General features: G+C 45.9%; 1 protein-coding gene across 2 annotated transcripts in view; it reads left to right on the forward strand.

Moving 5' to 3' along the window:
• Nucleotides 1–2,523: 2,523 nt before the first annotated feature.
• SNPH (syntaphilin) overlaps nucleotides 2,524–17,500 on the forward strand; it is a 37,128-nt gene continuing 22,151 nt past the window's right edge. For both annotated transcript variants that reach the window (XM_087720644.1, XM_087720645.1), the window contains exons 1-2: nucleotides 2,524–2,615; nucleotides 2,828–3,009. The gene's annotated coding sequence lies outside the window, so the exon portion shown is untranslated. The remainder of the gene's footprint in view (nucleotides 2,616–2,827; nucleotides 3,010–17,500) is intronic.

The following is a 17,500-nucleotide window of genomic DNA, read 5'->3' on the forward strand; positions in this document are numbered from 1 at the left end:
ATCTATCTATCTAGCTACCTACCTACCTACATACCAACCTATCTTTCTAACCAATGATCTATCTGTCTCTATGATCAATGATAGATAGATAGAAGATAGATAGATAGATATAGTTAGAAAGATAGATAGATATAGTTAGAAAGATAGATAGATAGATAGATAGATAGATAGATAGATAGAGAGATAGAGATAGAGATAGAGATAGATAGATAGATAGATAGATAGATAGATAGATAGATAGATAGATAGATAGATTATCCATCCGTCTTGTCTGTCTGTCTAATTTATATGCTTCCCATCACACAGTTTGAGGTGACTCTGGACAGCTTACAATATAATAAAAAAGTAGAGATATAAAAACAATTATAAAAATAAAATGATTACAATTACAAAAGCAATACAGAGTGAATAGTTTATGTACCATATTTTTCAGAATATAAGACGCACCTTTTTTCCTCAAAAAAGAGGCTGAAAATCTGGGTGTGTCTTATACACCGAATACAGCATTTTTTTTTTGCCTCCTGAATCCCCGCGCCCTTCACCAAAGCTGTGCAGAGCTTATAGGAGGCTTCCAGAGTGCTCCTGGGGGCTGGGAAGGACAGAAATGAGCGAAAAATGGGCCGTTTTTTGCTCAATTTGGCCTCCCCAGACCCCAGGAGCACTCTATTAGCCTCCTAAAGGCTATGCATGCAATTTTTTTGGCAAAAAATGGGCCCGTTTTGATGAAAAATGGGCCATTTTTGGCTTGTTTCGGGGGTGCTCCACCCCCCAGGAGCACTCTACAAGCCTCCTAAAGGCTATTCATGCCTTTTTAAAAAAACGGGCCCATTTTCTTTTCTTTTCTTTTCCAATATATTTTTATTATTTTTACATTTAAAACCATGCAGTTTTAAGTCGGAGTGACCATATATTCACATTATATACAGCTAGTCACAACCATTGACAATTAGCCTACTTAATACATTATCAATCCTTCTGTCCAATCACAATATATACAGTTTGTTCCAGTCTTGTCACTTTGTCTTATATCAGTCATAAAAGTCAACTCCAGACTCCAAAATATTCCGATTCCCCTTTATTTTTAAGTTCAAGAGTGAGGCTATCTGCTTCCGCACAGGCCAACACTTTTCTGATTATATCTAGCTCTTGATGGTGTATTTTCTTTTTTCCAATATTGTGCATAAGTTATGTGCGCCGCAGTCAGTACATGTATAATTAAATAAAGTGTATCTTTCTTAAACCACTCCGGTATTATACCTAGGAGAAAAAAATTCTAGTTTAAACAAGATTTGATCTCCCAAAACGGACCCATTTTCGTGGACCATGAGATGGGCTGGTGGGTGTGGGGGGAAAGATATTGAACTTTCAACTGGGTGGGGGAAACCGGGAAGCTTTCAGATTCGGGTTTTCCCAGATGTGCCAACATGGCTCTCTTCATCAATTGGAACTTTGAGGAATCCTTTGCCTCGGACTCTGATTTAATTTTGGATGTTATTTGGAACCTTGACAGTATCACTTCCAACTATTTCCCATCAATAGCAATAGCAATAGCAATAGCAGTTAGACTTATATACCGCTTCATAGGGCTTTCAGCCCTCTCTAAGCGGTTTACAGAGTCAGCATATCGCCCCCACAGTCTGGGTCCTCATTTCACCCACCTCGGAAGGATGGAAGGCTGAGTCAACCCTGAGCCGGTGAGATTAGAACCGCTGAACTGCAGATAACAGTCAGCTGAAGTGGCCTGCAGTACTGCACCCTAACCACTGCGCCACCTCGGCTCAACCCCACCACTTGCCCAATTTCAGATTAATGATAATAAAGTTATTCTAAGGAAAGCTTTGGACAAAGAAAACGAATAGAGGAAGGCAGAAATAATCCTCAGGAACAGAAGCACAGGCAGTCCTCAAACTACGACTGCCATTGAGCTCAAAACTTCCGTTGATAAGTGAGACCTTTGTTAAGTGAGTTTGCTGTTTGTTGCCCGTCGCGAAGTCGTGTCCAACCCATCGCAAGCCCAACCATCATAATAATCATTTACTAAACATATATGCTGCCTAACTCTTCAACAGCTCTGGACAGCTCCTAATCAAACCCCTCAAAATTGAACCATAAAACATTTTAAAAAAGAAAAAGGGAACTGCGATGAAATGGTTCCATTCACCAATTAAAAACCATTTTATTTTATTTTATTTTGCTAGTGACTTGAATGCTGCTGAATGCGTGGAACCAGAGACCTGCAGAAACTGAAGTTTTGCACAGGCACACACACACAAAAAAAAAAATGATGCAAAACACTTTCACCCTTGCTGGGCTCCTCCATGTAAGGCTGAGGAACAGAAGTGAGGAGCCAGACCCATTTAAAAATATAGCGGAGGTGAGAAATCCAATCCGCTTGGAACTGGCTTTGCGGACGGCGGTCTCTTTAAGAAGGAGTCACAGAGCCAAAGTACGCAGCTGTTTGGGCAGAGCCACCCTCCTCCTCCTCCTCCTCCTCCCCCCCACCCTTCTGGGCCTCAGACAGTGAGAAGACCTCATCTCCGCTGCCTCTCCTCCAAGCCTCCCCACCCCGCCCACTCCCCAAAAGCTCAGCACCATGGAAGGGGACAGCAGAGGAGGTGAGGGTGGCATAATGTTGGTCCTTCGGCTAAGGATGCTCTTGGGGGAAGGTGATGGGGGAGGAAGCAGGGAAGTGGAGGATGTACCTGAAGGGCTGGGGTGGGGGGGTAGAACCAGGAAGAGCATCCTGCATCCCTCCGCCAGCAGCTGCGTCCGTCTCTCTCTTTCTCTCATCCCCGCCTTTTCTCTTGTCTTCCTTGGCTGTCGGCAGGGCGCTAACAGATCTGGCAAGCATCGGCCCGCCTCCTACGAACACTGCAGTGGGGCTGCACGCTTCCCCCCACACTCCGCTTCTCTCTTCCTCTGTCTCCCCGGCTTTCTAAGAGGTCTCCAAGCCAAGATCCGCTTCGGGGCATCGTCCCTGCCATCTATTTTCCAGCTGGCCTCTCTCAGGTGAGTGCCACCCCTCCTCCTCGGCACCGGTGCAGCGGTCCTGAGGGGGAAGGGGTTAAAATTGCACGGGTGGGAGAAGTTGCAAAGAGCCGGGTTTGGTCGACCGGAGCGGGGGGGGGCAGGGGGGAGAATTCAGCTGTCAGGGATCACACAGCATGACTCATGCCTTCCGCCAGCTTTTTGCAGGAGAAAAAACGTAAAGTTGGTCCATGAAAGCCCCCCCCCAAAAAAAAATATGGATTTTTTTTTTTTGCAAGCAGGAAAACCAGCTCTGGTGGTTGGGGGAGATTTTGCACCGCTCTCCGGATGAGGAAAAGAAATATATTGTTCAACCTTTCCCTGGTTGGAAAAAGTGAGCGGGTGGCTGAGAAACCTTCCTCGTCCTTCTCTAGAGCATCCAGGGGTATCTTGGTTTAGCTTACACGGCTTGTAAAACAGGCCGCAATGCAAGGACAAGCAGGGTTTCCAACAGGCCAGAGCTTCTCCTGAAATTGGGCTGGGAAAAAAAAAAAAGCATTTTGGGGTCATTGCTGCAGTCTCTTAAAATGAGGACAAATTTGTCCTTCTGGCCTTATTCTCCCTTTCTCCATCCAAGGTCATTGGTAGATGTTCTCCAGCCTTTAGATTCCTTCAAAGGGGCGTGAAGAAGATGTGTTTAAAAAGGCGACGACTTCGTTGGGAATTGGTGTGGCATTTTAAAGAATATTTTTTCTCTCTCTCCTTGCCTCGGACACCCCGAAATCTTTCGGTCTTAGGCCTGACTTTTGCATCAAGTTCTCTGCAGTTTCCCAGACTTCTTCAGGCATAGGATGGGAAGGATAACCTCCCGTCTCTCTGCAGAATGGCGATTTATAATGGTGGATTTGTTTTTTCTTCCTTGTGGGAAACCTTCCGTGGCTTTTGCCACCTTCTTAAGCACTGTCGGGCAGGCCCTCCTTGGATGCAAAGGTGGCATTTTGTCGGCTGTAAACAACCAAATCCTGTATCTTATGACTTCTGAGTCATCCGTAGATCCTTAGCATCCCTGAAGAGGTTAGAATAGATTCTTTCAAGTGTAAATAACACCGTGGCTACCTTGTTACAGTATATAGGAGATTTCCTTCCCACCACTCTTGACAAAGGATGTAAGCTTTGGGGGGGGGGGGGTTTCTGATGATATCGTAGTGTTACCATAAGTGATCCCATGAGAATAACACAATGACAGAGTTGGAAGGGACCATGGAGGTCTTCTAGTCCAGCCCCCTGCTCAAGCAGGAGACCCTTACAGAATTACAGAGTTGGAAGGGACCTTGGAGGTCTTCTAGTCCAGCCCCCTGCTGAAGCAGGAGACCCTTACAGAATTACAGAATAACAGAGTTGGAAGGGACCTTGGAGGTCTTCTAGTCCAGCCCCCTGCTCAAGCAGGAGACCCTTACAGAATTACAGAGTTGGAAGGGACCTTGGAGGTCTTCTAGTCCAGCCCCCTGCTCAAGCAGGAGACCCTTAGAGAATTACAGAATAACAGAGTTGGAAGGGACCTTGGAGGTCTTCTAGTCCAACCCCTATTCAAGCAGGAGACCCTTACAGAATAACAAAAGTTGGAAGGGACCTTGGAGGTCTTCTAGTCCAGCCCCCTGCTGAAACAGGAGGCCCTTACAGAATTACAGAATAACAGAGTTGGAAGGGACTCTGGAGGTCTTCTAGTCCAGCCCCTGCTCAAGCAGGAGATTGTTACAGAATTACAGAATAACAGAGTTGGGAGAGAGGGAAGGAGGGAGGGAGAAGGAAGGAAAAAGGGAAGGTGGGAAGGGAGGGAGGGAGGGAACGGAGGGAGGGTGCTTCTAAACACAACTTTATTTGTTGGTCCTTGGTGCTCTCTGAGCTTGCTTGTTTTCTTGCAACCATTTCATGAACCAACTGGGTAACATCATCAGTGCTAGAAGAGAGCAGAGGCTAACCTCTATTTATATACAAGTGGTTTGCCCTGGTAGTGTTTTTGGAAATATGTTCCCCCCCCCCAATTCCTTCATTAGGATACTGTTTCCTCCTTGATTATTTGTCTGGTGTTAATCCATGCTTATCTGGATTTCTCTTTCTGTGGAGTCCTTGGTAACTCTCTGAGCCTGGCTGTTTTCTTGCAGTCTTGCAGCTGCTTTTAATGATATTCCCTAGATGGGTCATGAAACGTCTGCAAGAAAACCACCAAGTTTAGAGATGCCCATGGTTCATTCCTGAGTGGCAAATATTATCTCCCATCGGTACAGTACTACTTGCCTTGTGAGTCACACAAGGACATTTTTGTTAGCAAGCTCCATGTGAGACCGAGGCTGGATTACTGTGACGCAGTGGGGCTCAGCAAAACCTGAAAGAAATGCACTGATTCACTAAAGATCTCATCAAATCATTCTGTTGGGACTTGTGAAAATTTTCACACATTATCTGGATGGCTCCAAAATCAAAATGCAATGTTGCACCTTCTTTTCCCAATAGAGAAGGTTGAAAATGAAATGAAACAAAATGAAATTCAAGGGTGAAAAGAGTCAGGTTCTACATTTAGGCAAGAAAAACGAAACGCACAGGTACAGTATAGGTGGTGCCTTGCTCAATAGTAGTAACTGTGAAAGGGATCTTGGAGTCCTAGTGGAGAACCATTGAAATAGGAGCCAGCCGTGGGCAGCAGCTGCCAAAAAAGCCAACACAGTTCTAGGCTGCATCAACAGAGGGAGAGAATCAAGATCACATGAAGGGTTAATACTGTTTTTATAATGCCTTGGTAAGGCCACACTTGGAATATTTGCATCCAGTTTTGGTCGCCACGATGTAGAAAAGATGTGGAGACTCTAGAAAGAGTGCAGAGAAGAGCAAGAAAGGATTAGGGGACTGGAGGCTAAAACATATGAGGAACGGTTGCAAGAATTGGGTATGTCTAATTTGATGAAAAGAAGGACCAGGGGAGACATGATAGCAGTCTTCCAATATCTCAGGGGCTGCCACAAAGAGGAGGGAGTCAAACTATTCTCCAAAGCACCTGAGGGCAGGACAAGAAGCAATGGATGGAAACTAATCAAGGAGAGAAGCAACTTAGAACTGAGGAGAAATTTCCTGACAGTTAAAACAATCAACCAGTGGAACAGAATTTGCCTCCAGAAGTTGTGAATGCTCCAACACTGCAAGTCTTTAAGAAGATGCTGGATAACCATTTGTCTGAAGTGGCGTAGAGTTTCCTGCCTAAGCAGGGGGTTGGACTAGAAGACCTCCAAAGTCCCTTCCAACTCTGCTATTCTATTCTATTCTAAATGGGGCTGAGTGGCACAATGACTCTCTGGCAGCCTCAGTCAAGGATTCAACCACCTGATTAAACTTCCTGCCTATCAAAGTTCTTCTCGTCCAACTAAGCTAACATTGGTTTAGTTCACATCCGTTGTTTTCTTCTCTCAATTTTTTGACCTGGTTGAACCACAAACTGTTTGTCTCTTGAGCGGATTGTTAATGCTTCTCTGCTCCCTGTTACTTTGACCTCCGGGATCAAACTTTCTTCTTAAATTTTGTATCATTGAGGCCACCATTGGTCTCTCAACAATAAATACGGTAAATGGAACCCAGGCAAGGAATTTAACATGGTGGCTTGAGGATTTGCTGCTTTTAGAAATAGAATGGTCGAGAGAAGGAAGGAAAGAAGGAGGGAGGAGAGGAAGGAAGGAGGAAGAAAGGGAAGAAGAGAAGAAAGGGGGGAAAGAGGGAGGGATGAAAGGAGGAAGGAAGTAAAGGGGAGCAAGGAAAAAAGGGAGGGGGGGAAGAGGGGAAAGAATGAGAGAGGAAAGGGGGGATGGAGGAAGGAAAGAAAAGAGGAAGGAAGGAAAGGAGGAGCAAGGAAAAGAATGGAAGAGGGAGGGATGGAGGAAGGGAAGGATGGGTGAGAAGGAAGGAAGGAAGGAGGAACAAGGAAAAGTAAAGAATGGAGGGAAGGAAGGAAGAGAAGAAGAGAAGTAAGGGGGAAAGAGGGAGGGAGGAAGTAAAGGGGAGCAAGGAAAAGAAAGGGAGGGAGGGAAGAGGGGAAAGAAGGAGAGAGGAGGGAGGAAGGGAGGGATGGAGGAAGGAAGGAAAGTAGGGGAAGCCAGGAGAAGGATGGAAGAGGGAGGGATGGAGGGGAAGGATGGGTGAGGAGAAGGAAGGAAGGAAGGGGGAACAAGAAAAAGTAAAGAATGGAGGGAAGGAAGGAAGAGAAGAAGAGAAATAAGGGGGAAAGCAGCCGCGCGAGTGATAGTGGGCGCACCGCGGTTCGCCCACGTTACACCTGTCCTCCGCGAGCTGCATTGGCTGCCTGTTGGTCTCCGGGTGCGCTTCAGGATACTGATGACCATCTTTAAAGCACTCCATGGTAGCGGGTCTGGGTACTTGAGAGACCGCCTTCTGCCGATTACCTCCCTAAATCGACCAATTAGATCGCACAGACTGGGCCTCCTCCGAATTCCATCTGCCAGTCAATGTCGACTGGCGACCACACGGAGGAGAGCCTTTTCTGTTGCCGCCCCGACCCTGTGGAACGAGCTCCCCATGGAGATCCGTACCCTCACCACTATCCAGACCTTCCGCGCAGCCCTCAAGATCTGGCTCTCCCAGCAGGCCTGGGGATAGGTTTCCAATTACCCGCCCGAGTGTTTGATCGCTGAATGAAAGTTGTGTTTTATTATTTTTTCTTTGTGCACATATTGTTTTGTTTTTGACCTTGCACCCCCCTCCCCTGTGGTTGTAAGCCGCCCTGAGTCCCCTCAGGGAAAAGGGCGGCATATAAATCCCAATAAAACCTTAAAGAGGGAGGGAGGAAGTAAAGAAAAAGGGAGGGAGGGAAGAGGGGAACGAAGGAGAGAGGAAGGAAGGAGGAAAGGAGGGGAATCTAGGAAAAGGATGGAAGAGGGAGAGACAGAGGAAGGGAAGGATGGGTGAGGGGAAGGAAGGAAGGGGAGCAAGGAAAGTAAAGAAGGGAAGAAGGGAAAGAAGGAGGGAGGGGTGGAGGAAGGAAGGAAAGAGAAAAGGAAGGATGGAAAAGGGAAGGAAAGGGGAGTGAGGAAAAGAGGGAGGGAAGGAAGGGAAGATGAAAAGAAGGGAAGGAAGGATAGAGAAACTGATGGGGAGGAGCCCAGTAGGACAAACACACCCTGCCGCTTGAGCTGGTCCAAATCACAAGAACTAATTGTGACACACAACCAGTGGCAGCCGCACGAAGACGGAGGACGGCACATGTATTCCTGCCCTTGAAAAATGCTTAGTAGTAGCCCAGGCACATGCTGAGCTAAGCTCCAGACCAAAAACAAAAACAAAATTAGTTAGCAGAGGAAGCAGAAACATGGGAGCGCACACGGGAGGTGATGCCTGGGAGATAATAGCAATAGCAGTAGCAGTTAGACTTATATACCGCTTCATAGGGCTTTCAGCCCTCTCTAAGCGGTTTACAGAGTCAGCATATCGCCCCCAACAACAATCTGGGTCCTCATTTTACCCACCTCGGAAGGATGGAAGGCTGAGTCAACCCTGAGCCGGTGAGATTTGAACAGCCAAACTGCAGAACTACAGTCAGCTGAAATAGCCTGCAGTGCTGCATTTAACCACTGCGCCACCTCGGCTCTTAAGCAGACCAACCAAGAGTGCCAGTTCTCCTGGCACCCCAGAGGCACCCCAGGCACAGCAAAGTGGCATCACCCCACCAACTTAACTCAGTGAACATGAATCCCTCAATGCTCAGGTTGGCTGGCACCTTAGAAGAACAGTTTAAAAATTATCAATTGCTTTTTAAACAGCTTTTGAAAGTTTGGAAGTTGTTGCATATATATTTTTTTGTAGATGTGAGAAGAGTTGGTATCTGACTATGGGTCCTTGATGCTCTGGGCATGATTCTTTCCTTGAAGACCTTTCGCAACCCAACTAGATCACATTACCTAGTTATGATCTATAATGTGATAGTAATTATCACATTATCATTATCTATTATCACAGTTTTTTCCCCCAATGCCATCGCTCTGCTTAACAACTAATTCCCATAACACTATCAATAATTTACTAAGAATATATTACTATTATTCTCCTCCTCCTTCCTAGTATCTATCTCTCCCCACTTATGGCTATAACTATGTTGCTTGTACCTTTACAATTTATATTGTTTTTATTTGTTGCCTAGTACGATTTGTTAGCTTATTAGTAACCTATGATTGTCGTTGTTGTATCTTTTTATTCTTGATGAATATATTTTATTCTCCTTATGTACCCTGAGAGCATCTTCTGCACCAAAGACAAATTCCTTATGTGTCCAATCACATGGCCAATAAAAAATTCTGTTTTGTTCTGTTGTGTTCTGTTCTATTCTATTCTATTCTCCTATTCTATTCTGTTCTATTCTCTATTCCATTTTCTCTTCTCTTCTATTTTATTTTCTATTCCATTTTCTATTCTATTCTATTCCATTCCATTCTATTCTATTCTATTAATTCTATTCCATTCCATTCTATTCCCTATTCTGTTCTGTTCTATTCTATTCCTTATTCTTTTCCTTGTCCTATTCCATTCCATTCCATTCTATTCTATTATCAATGCTAGAAGAGATTGGGGTTGGCATGTATATAAACAGAGAACAAACCCTACTCCTTTGCAGCACTGATGATGTTACCTAGTTGGGTAATAAGATGTCTACAAGAAAACAATTAAGCTCAGAAACCACCAAGGACCCCTTAATTCAACCCTGAGCTACAAATATTCTCTTCTATCGGAGTGGTACCTAAATTTGACAAATAGATAAATATACAAGCATACAAACAAACTTAAGACTACTGTAGGACACTTTCTGCATAGGTTCAGAAGAACTTCAGTACAGGCAGTCCTCGACTTACGACCACAATGGAGCCCAAAATGTACGTTCCTAAGTGAGGCCTTTGTTAAGTGAGTTATGCCCTATGTGACGACTTTTCTTGCCACAGTTGTTAAGCGAATCGTGGCATTTGTTAAGTTAGTGACACGGTTGTTAAGCGAATCTGGCTTCCCCGTTGACTTGGCTTGTCAGAGGGTCGCAAAAGCGGATCACATGACCCCAGGATGCTACGACCGTCAAAAGTATGAACCGGTTGCCAAGCATCTGAATTCTGATCATGTAAACCATCGGGGTACTGCAGTGGTCTTAAGTGTGGGGAAAAAACAGCCTTAAAGTTATATTTTTCAGTGCCGTCGTAACTTGGAACAGTCACTAAATGAACTGTTGGAAGTCAAGGACTACCTGTATAGCATCTTTGGCAGCTGCTCTTCTGCCCCCTTCCCATGTCTGCTACCCTTGCCTGAAAACGTCATGGCAATGAAGCTGAGGTTGATTGACAGTTGCACAGATCAAAGCCCTCCTCAGAGGCAGATATCTTGCTACAGTGGGGCAAAAAAAGTATTTAGCCAGCCACCAATTGTGCAAGTTCTCCCACTTACAAAGATAGCAATAGCAATAGCAGTTAGACTTATATACCGCTTCATAGGGCTTTTAGCCCTCTCTAAGCGGTTTACAGAGTCAGCAATTTGCCCCCACAGTCTGGGTCCTCATTTCACCCACCTCGGAAGGATGGAAGGCTGAGTCAACCTTGAGCCGGTGAGATTAGAACCGCTGAACTGCAGATAACAGTCAGCTGAAGTGGCCTGCAGTACTGCACCCTAGAGAGGCCTGTAATTGACATCAACTATGAGAGACAAAAGGAGAAGACAAATCCAGACCACCACATTGTCTGATTTGGAAAGAATGTTTAAGCGCGAGAACTTGCACAATTGGTGGCTGACTAAATACTATTTTTGCCCCACTCCATTTTCATTCCATTCCATGACTCGAAGCTGCAGGCATTTAGAACGCTTCTTCATTATACCTGGAGCAGAACTCTTTTTTTCCGAACCTAAACTGTCATCGTAGAGGGAATCCGTTGACAGGTAGCAGATAGCATGTCCTCAAAAAAATTTTTTTTTAATTTTTTTTATTAATAAAAGAAAAATACAACAACCAATAGCTGGTAAAAGACAATACAACATCCACTGTTTTGCTTTACATTTGACTGTGTTTCAAGACATTCCCGTGATATCAAAATCATTATAGACATCAAAGGTTAGTTATCTTCTTCCCTCCCTCTTTCCTTCCCTTGTTTCTTCTTTCCCACTCCCCTTCCTTCCTTCCCTCCTTCTCTCCTTCTCTCCTTCCTTCCCTCCTTTCTTTTCCTTTCCTCCTTTCCTTCCCCTTCCCTTTCCTCTCTCCATCCCCCCCTCATTCTCTCATACCTTCCCTCCCTCCTTTCTTCCTTCCTTCCCTCCTTTCTCTTCTCTTACGTTCCCTCCTTTCTTCCCTCCTTCCCATCTACTCTCCTTCTCTCCTTCCTTCCCTCCCTTTTCCCCTCCTTGCTTCCCTACCTTCTTCTCTCCCTCCTTCCTTTCTTCTCTTTCTTCTCTCCTTCCTTCTTTCCACCCTTCCCTTCTCTCCTTTCTCTTCCTCCTTTTTAACCTTCCCCCCTTCTTCTGCCTTTCCCTTTTTCCTGTTCCTCTCCTTTCTCCTCTCCATCCTGTCTTTCCTACTGTCCTCAAAATTAAATGCTGTCCTTCTTGCGTCTCCGACGGAAATAGAAACAACCAGATCTCCAAAGGCTTCGTGCCTAAATCTGAGCCATGTGTGCAAATATACAGGAGCAAAGTGAAGCTGGGATTTTCTGCTTCCTTCCTACCGTGTAAATTGCAGATTTCTGCGGAGATTCTCGGTCACCCAGGGTTGTTCCAAAGGTGCTTTTTCAAGAGGCAACTGGTTTTTCTTTGAAGACACATTGGGGGAAACAAAACAACCACTTCACCAACGCGTGCCGCCCCATAGGAGAAGAAATCCCATCAAGGCAAGATTCAGCCGTCCCGCTGCATTTCAAAGAAAAAGGCCCCACTTTTGAAGACAGCAAAGTCCATATTTTGGACAGAGAGGACGGCTGGTTTGGAAGAAGGGTTAAAGAGGCCATCTAGGTCCAAATTGAACAGCCCTCTCTCAACAGAGGGGGGGAGGAATACAACATCACCTGTCTCCAATCTATGAGTCTTTTTGTTGCAGCAGATTGTGGTTTGCAATCTACTTACGAAAGAGCAGGACTTGAGACCACGAAAGTGAGAGAAACAGGTTTATTGGATGCATCGAGTTCAGCGTGTTCATACACCAACATCTGAACTGTCCGGGCTACGCCCAGGGCAGTGATTTTATACCTTTAATCAAACTTCGTCAATCAGAAGGCGTAAAAGCCCCTGTTCAGAACAGGGAAGTACATCTTGGAAAAATACAAAAGCAGATATTCATACAAAAGTATCAAAAACAGGAAAGCCGATTTCGTACCAACAGTTTTCTGCAACTTCTCTGTTCTATCTCTCCCCCACGTCTGGCTTCCTGTGCCCCTCCTTTTCAGAGTCTTGCCACACTGTTCAGCCCTATTTGTAATACTCATGAGGAAGTTGGAGAGAAGAGTTCACTGCAGCTAAAAGTCAACTTTGGGACTCCAGGGCACTAGAATAAAAGCCAAACTAAAATGAATTTATAAGGTCCATTCTATTAAGACCACCTAACCTGGCCAGCCCACTGGTGGGTTTACCTGTGCAACCCATGCTGCATCATTTTCATCCATTCCAAAAAGGCTTCACACTCATTTGCGCCACTCAGGTGACCCTGAGGACACAGAGAAGCCTCAGTGACTTTCTAAAAGGATGCAAATGACCGGCTGTCTGCAAGGAGTATAAATCCTTCCATCCTTCACCATTTAGTCAGAGCTGAAGAAGCTTGAGAAGTGAAACGCCTTCAGAGGGGGGGGAAGAAAAAAACCCCCGGAAAGTCCAGTTGCCTCTTGAAAAAAACACCATTGATTGATTTGATTTTGATTTTGATTTGATTTGTCTTGTATGCCGCCCACTCCCGAAGGACTCCGGGCGGCTCACAATAGACAAGGGAAAGGGGGAAAACTAGACAAAGACAACACTTTAAAAACAAAACCGCAACATTCACAATTTACGTGGGGTTGGATATTTCACAGGCCCCCCGGCCAGCTGGAGCAGCCAGGACTTGGTGGCTTTGCGGAAGGCCGGGAGGGTCGTAAGGGTCCAGATCTCAACAGGGAGATCATTCCAGAGGGCTGGAGCTGCAACAGAGAAGGCTCTCCCCCGGGGGTGTTGCCAGCCGACATTGGCTGGCAGATGGAATCCGGAGGAGACCTAACCTGTGAGATCTAATCGGTCTATGGGAGGTGATCGGCAGGAGGCGGTCTCTCAGGTACCCAGGTCCGATGCCATGTAGGGCTTTATAGGTAGCGACCAGCACCTTGAAGCGGATTCGGAGACTAATGGGTAGCCAGTGCAGCTCGCGGAGGATAGGTGTGACGTGGGTGTACCTGGGTGCACCCACAATCGCTAAATTGTAAATTGGATTGTAAATTGTAAATTGGATTGGACAAAGAGCCACTTGCTTTAAGAAAAAGTGCGCCGAACTGAGCTTTCTCCTCTGCATCGTCTTCCAGATTTTTAGTTTCCAAAAGGCATTCCAAGCGAGAGCCCAGTTTGTAAAGTTCCAAGTCGTATCATCTCTGTTTTATGGATTTGATGCTTCTGGGAATGATGGTGGAGATTTCCCTAAGATGTAGAGGTTGCCAGTGGTCGGTTGGAGGGCAAACACAATCAAGTTGCTCTTGATTCGTGCTGAATCACGGCTTGTTTTCCCAGCAAAATGTTTTCTGAGCTCTTCAATCATTAAATCTGAAGCTTGGGACCTTCTGCCTGTCCTTCACAAAAGGCTTGAGATAAGATCCAGGGACACCAGGATCTTCTACCATGTCAGAGTCGCCCATCAGTCTTTCTAGAACAAACAAATTCAAGTTGGTATACGATGTCCTGCCATGGGCAGGAGGTTGAAGTAGGAGGCCGTCATTGGATTCTCTTCTGTTCTGTTCTAGTCTATTCTGTATTGTATTCTAGTCTATTCTGCATTCGATTCTATTCTATTCTGCATTCTGTTCTGTTCTGTTGTGGGAGCTTCATCCCTGGAGGCTTTCAAGAAGAGATTGGACTGCCATCTGTCAGAAATATTGTAGGGTCTCCTGCTTTGGTGGGCAGTTGGACTAGATGACCTACAAGGTCCCTCCCAACTCTGTTAATTTGTAATCTATTCCTTATTCTATTCTATTCCTTATTCTGTTCTGTTCTATTCTATATTCTATTCTCTTGCATTCTATTCTGTTGTTCTCTTCTGTTCTGTTCTTATTCCGTTCCATTTTCTATTCCGTTCCGTTCTGTTCTGTTCTGTTCTTATTCCATTCTATTCCCTATTCTGTTCTGTTCTTATTCTATTCTATTCTTTCTTATTCTATTCCATCCCATCCCATCCTATTCTTTCCTATCCTATCTTACTCTACTCTACCCTATTCTACTCTACTCTACTCTATTCTATTCTGCATTCTGTTCTATTCTATTCTACTCTACTCTACTCCACCCACCCCATCCCAACCCAACCCATCCCATATTTACTCTACTCTACTCCACCCCACCCCAACCCATCCCATATTTACTCTACTCTACTCCACCCCACCCCAACCCATCCCATATTTACTCTACTCCACCCCACCCCACCCCATCTTACTCTACTCTACACTACTCCATTCCACCCCATCCCTTCCCAACCCATCCCATCTTACTCTACTCCACCCCACCCCATCCCATCTTACTCTACTCCACCCCACCCCACCCCATCTTACTCTACTCTACACTACTCCATTCCACCCCATCCCAACCCATCCCATATTTACTCTACTCTACTCCATCCCATCCCATCCCATCTTACTCTACTCCACCCCATCCCATCCCATCTTACTCTACTCTACACTACTCCATTCCACCCCATCCCAACCCATCCCATATTTACTCTACTCTACTCCATCTCATTCCATCTTACTCTACTCCACCCCACCCCACCCCACCCCATCTTACTCTACTCTACACTACTCCACCCCACCCCATCCCAACCCATCCCATATTTACTCTACTCTACTCTACTCTACTCCACCCCACCCCATCCCATCCCATCCCACTCTACTCTACTCTACTCCATCCCATCCCATCCCATCTTACTACACTCCACTCCACCCCATCCCATCCCATCCCAAACCATCCCATCTTTACTCTACTCTACTCTGCATTCTATTCTATTATCTATCCCTGGACTTTGCAGAAAACTGCCCACTTCAGATGTGTTTCTCTCCCTGGGTAGGAAAGTTTGAAATGACCCATTGTTGCTTCTTCCAGCAGAGACAGTTTGGCTCTTTGACATTTGAGCCAGCTTCGTATCTGAGAAACATAAAATACAAGCATCTCCTGTCAAATTTCCAGTGCAGAAGGGAAGCCTCCAATGTTTCGTGATCCTGGGGTTATGGACTTAGTTGGATTCAGCTCTCTTGCTTTCAGATCTCCTGGTTTTGGTCTGGCCTAAATTAATCAGGCCCCAGTCTGTTGACTTTGGGCCAATCGCTAACAGATGTTGAACTCTAGTCCTGCCTTAGGCATGAAAGGCAGCTGGGTGACTTTAGGCTAATCACCAGGAGAGAGTGAGTTCTAGCCCTGTCTTGGGCCTGAAAGCTGGCTGGGTGACTTTGAGCCAATCACCAGGAGACAGTGAATTCTAGTTCAGTCTTAGGTCTGAAAGCCAGCTGGGTGACTTTGAGCCAATCACCAGGGGACAGTGAGTTCTAGTCCAGTCGTAGGTCTGAAAGCCAGCTGGGTGACTTTGAGCCAATCACCAGGAGACAGTGAGTTCTAGTCCAGTCTTAAGTCTGAAAGTCAACTGGGTGACTTTGAGCCAATCACCAGGAGACAGTGAGTTCTAGTCCAGTCTTAAGTCTGAAAGCCAACTGGGTGACTTTGAGCCAATCACCAGGAGACAGTGAGTTCTAGTCCAGTCTTAAGTCTGAAAGCCAACTGGGTGACTTTGAGCCAATCACCAGGAGACAGTGAGTTCTAGTCCAGTCTTAGGTCTGAAAGCCAACTGGGTGACTTTGAGCCAATCACCAGGAGACAGTGAATTCTAGTTCAGTATTAGGTCTGAAAGCCAACTGGGTGACTTTGAGCCAATCACCAGGAGACAGTGAGTTCTAGTTCAGTCTTAGGTCTGAAAACCAGCTGGGTGACTTTGAGCCAATCACCAGGAGACAGTGAGTTCTAGTCCAGTCTTAAGTCTGAAAGCCAACTGGGTGACTTTGAGCCAATCACCAGGAGACAGTGAGTTCTAGTCCAGTCTTAGGTCTGAAAGCCAACTGGGTGACTTTGAGCCAATCACCAGGAGACAGTGAGTTCTAGTTCAGTCTTAGGTCTGAAAACCAGCTGGGTGACTTTGAGCCAATCACCAGGAGACAGTGAATTCTAGTTCCACCTTAGCTGTGAGAGCTGGCTAGATGACTTTGAACCAATCACCAGGAGACAGTGAGTTCTAGTCCAGTCTTAGGTCTGAAAGCCAGCTGGGTGACTTTGAGCCAATCACCAGGAGACAGTGAATTCTAGTCCCATCTTAGGCACGAAAGGCAGCTAGGTGACTTTAGGCCAGTCTCTCTCCCTCTGTCTCCTTCCCTCCCTCCCTCCCTCTCTCTCTCTCTCTCTCTCTCTCTCATCTTAACCCACCTCACAGGGATGTTGTTATGGGTGGAAAATAGGAGGAGGAAGGAATATTAGGCAATATTTGAAAAGCAACTTGAGGCAGTGAGCTTGCTTTTCAAAGCAATGAAGGTGGGATTAAAATGAAACAATAAATGTGCAGAGCGCCAAGAATGGAGAACGGGTGTCTGGTGTCCCTTTGGCTCAGATCCCAGGTGTGGGGTGTCTAAATTGTCTCCTGCTGCAGAGACATCTTCGGCAGTGACCTTTCCTAATTGCTCCCCTACACGTTACGTAAGGTCTTCTCTGCCACCCATAGTAGTCATTTTCCTTTCCTCCCACACACGCAGATCCTCTCCAGAGGATTCAAGGCCTTGTGCTGAATTTCCTCCGGCTGGGAGCAGCCCAGGCCAGGGATGGCAAACCTTTTATGCACCGAGTGCTAAAACCAGAATGCACATGTATGTGCGTGCATTTGCATGCGCCAGAGCATTGGAATCCCGAAGACCAACTGACCGGCGCATGCATGCCTGGTTTTGGGGCATTTTTCAGGCTGTTTTCAAACTGTTTTCAGATCATTTTGTGGGCCATTTTCCAGCGCTTTTTCGGCCTGAAAATGCCCCCAAAGCGCCCCAAAAATGGCCTGGTTTTTTGGATGGTTTGGGGGCAGTTTTCAGGCCATTTTCTGGCACTCTGGCGCCTGCGAAGACCACACTGGAGCTAAGGGACGCAGATGGGAGGGGGGATTTGAGATAGCTGGGATTTTGTAGCCAAAACAAAATACTTTCTCTTGGGAACCAAGGTCATTCTCACACCTGGTCAGAGGAAGCAATGATCCCACCAGGCAACCAGACAGACCCGTGAT

This window comes from Thamnophis sirtalis, unplaced genomic scaffold (assembly GCF_051295495.1).
Source record: "Thamnophis sirtalis isolate CommonGarterSnake01/CBP01778 unplaced genomic scaffold, rThaSir2_p1.2 scaffold_7, whole genome shotgun sequence".
Taxonomy (NCBI): Eukaryota; Metazoa; Chordata; class Lepidosauria; order Squamata; family Natricidae; genus Thamnophis; species Thamnophis sirtalis.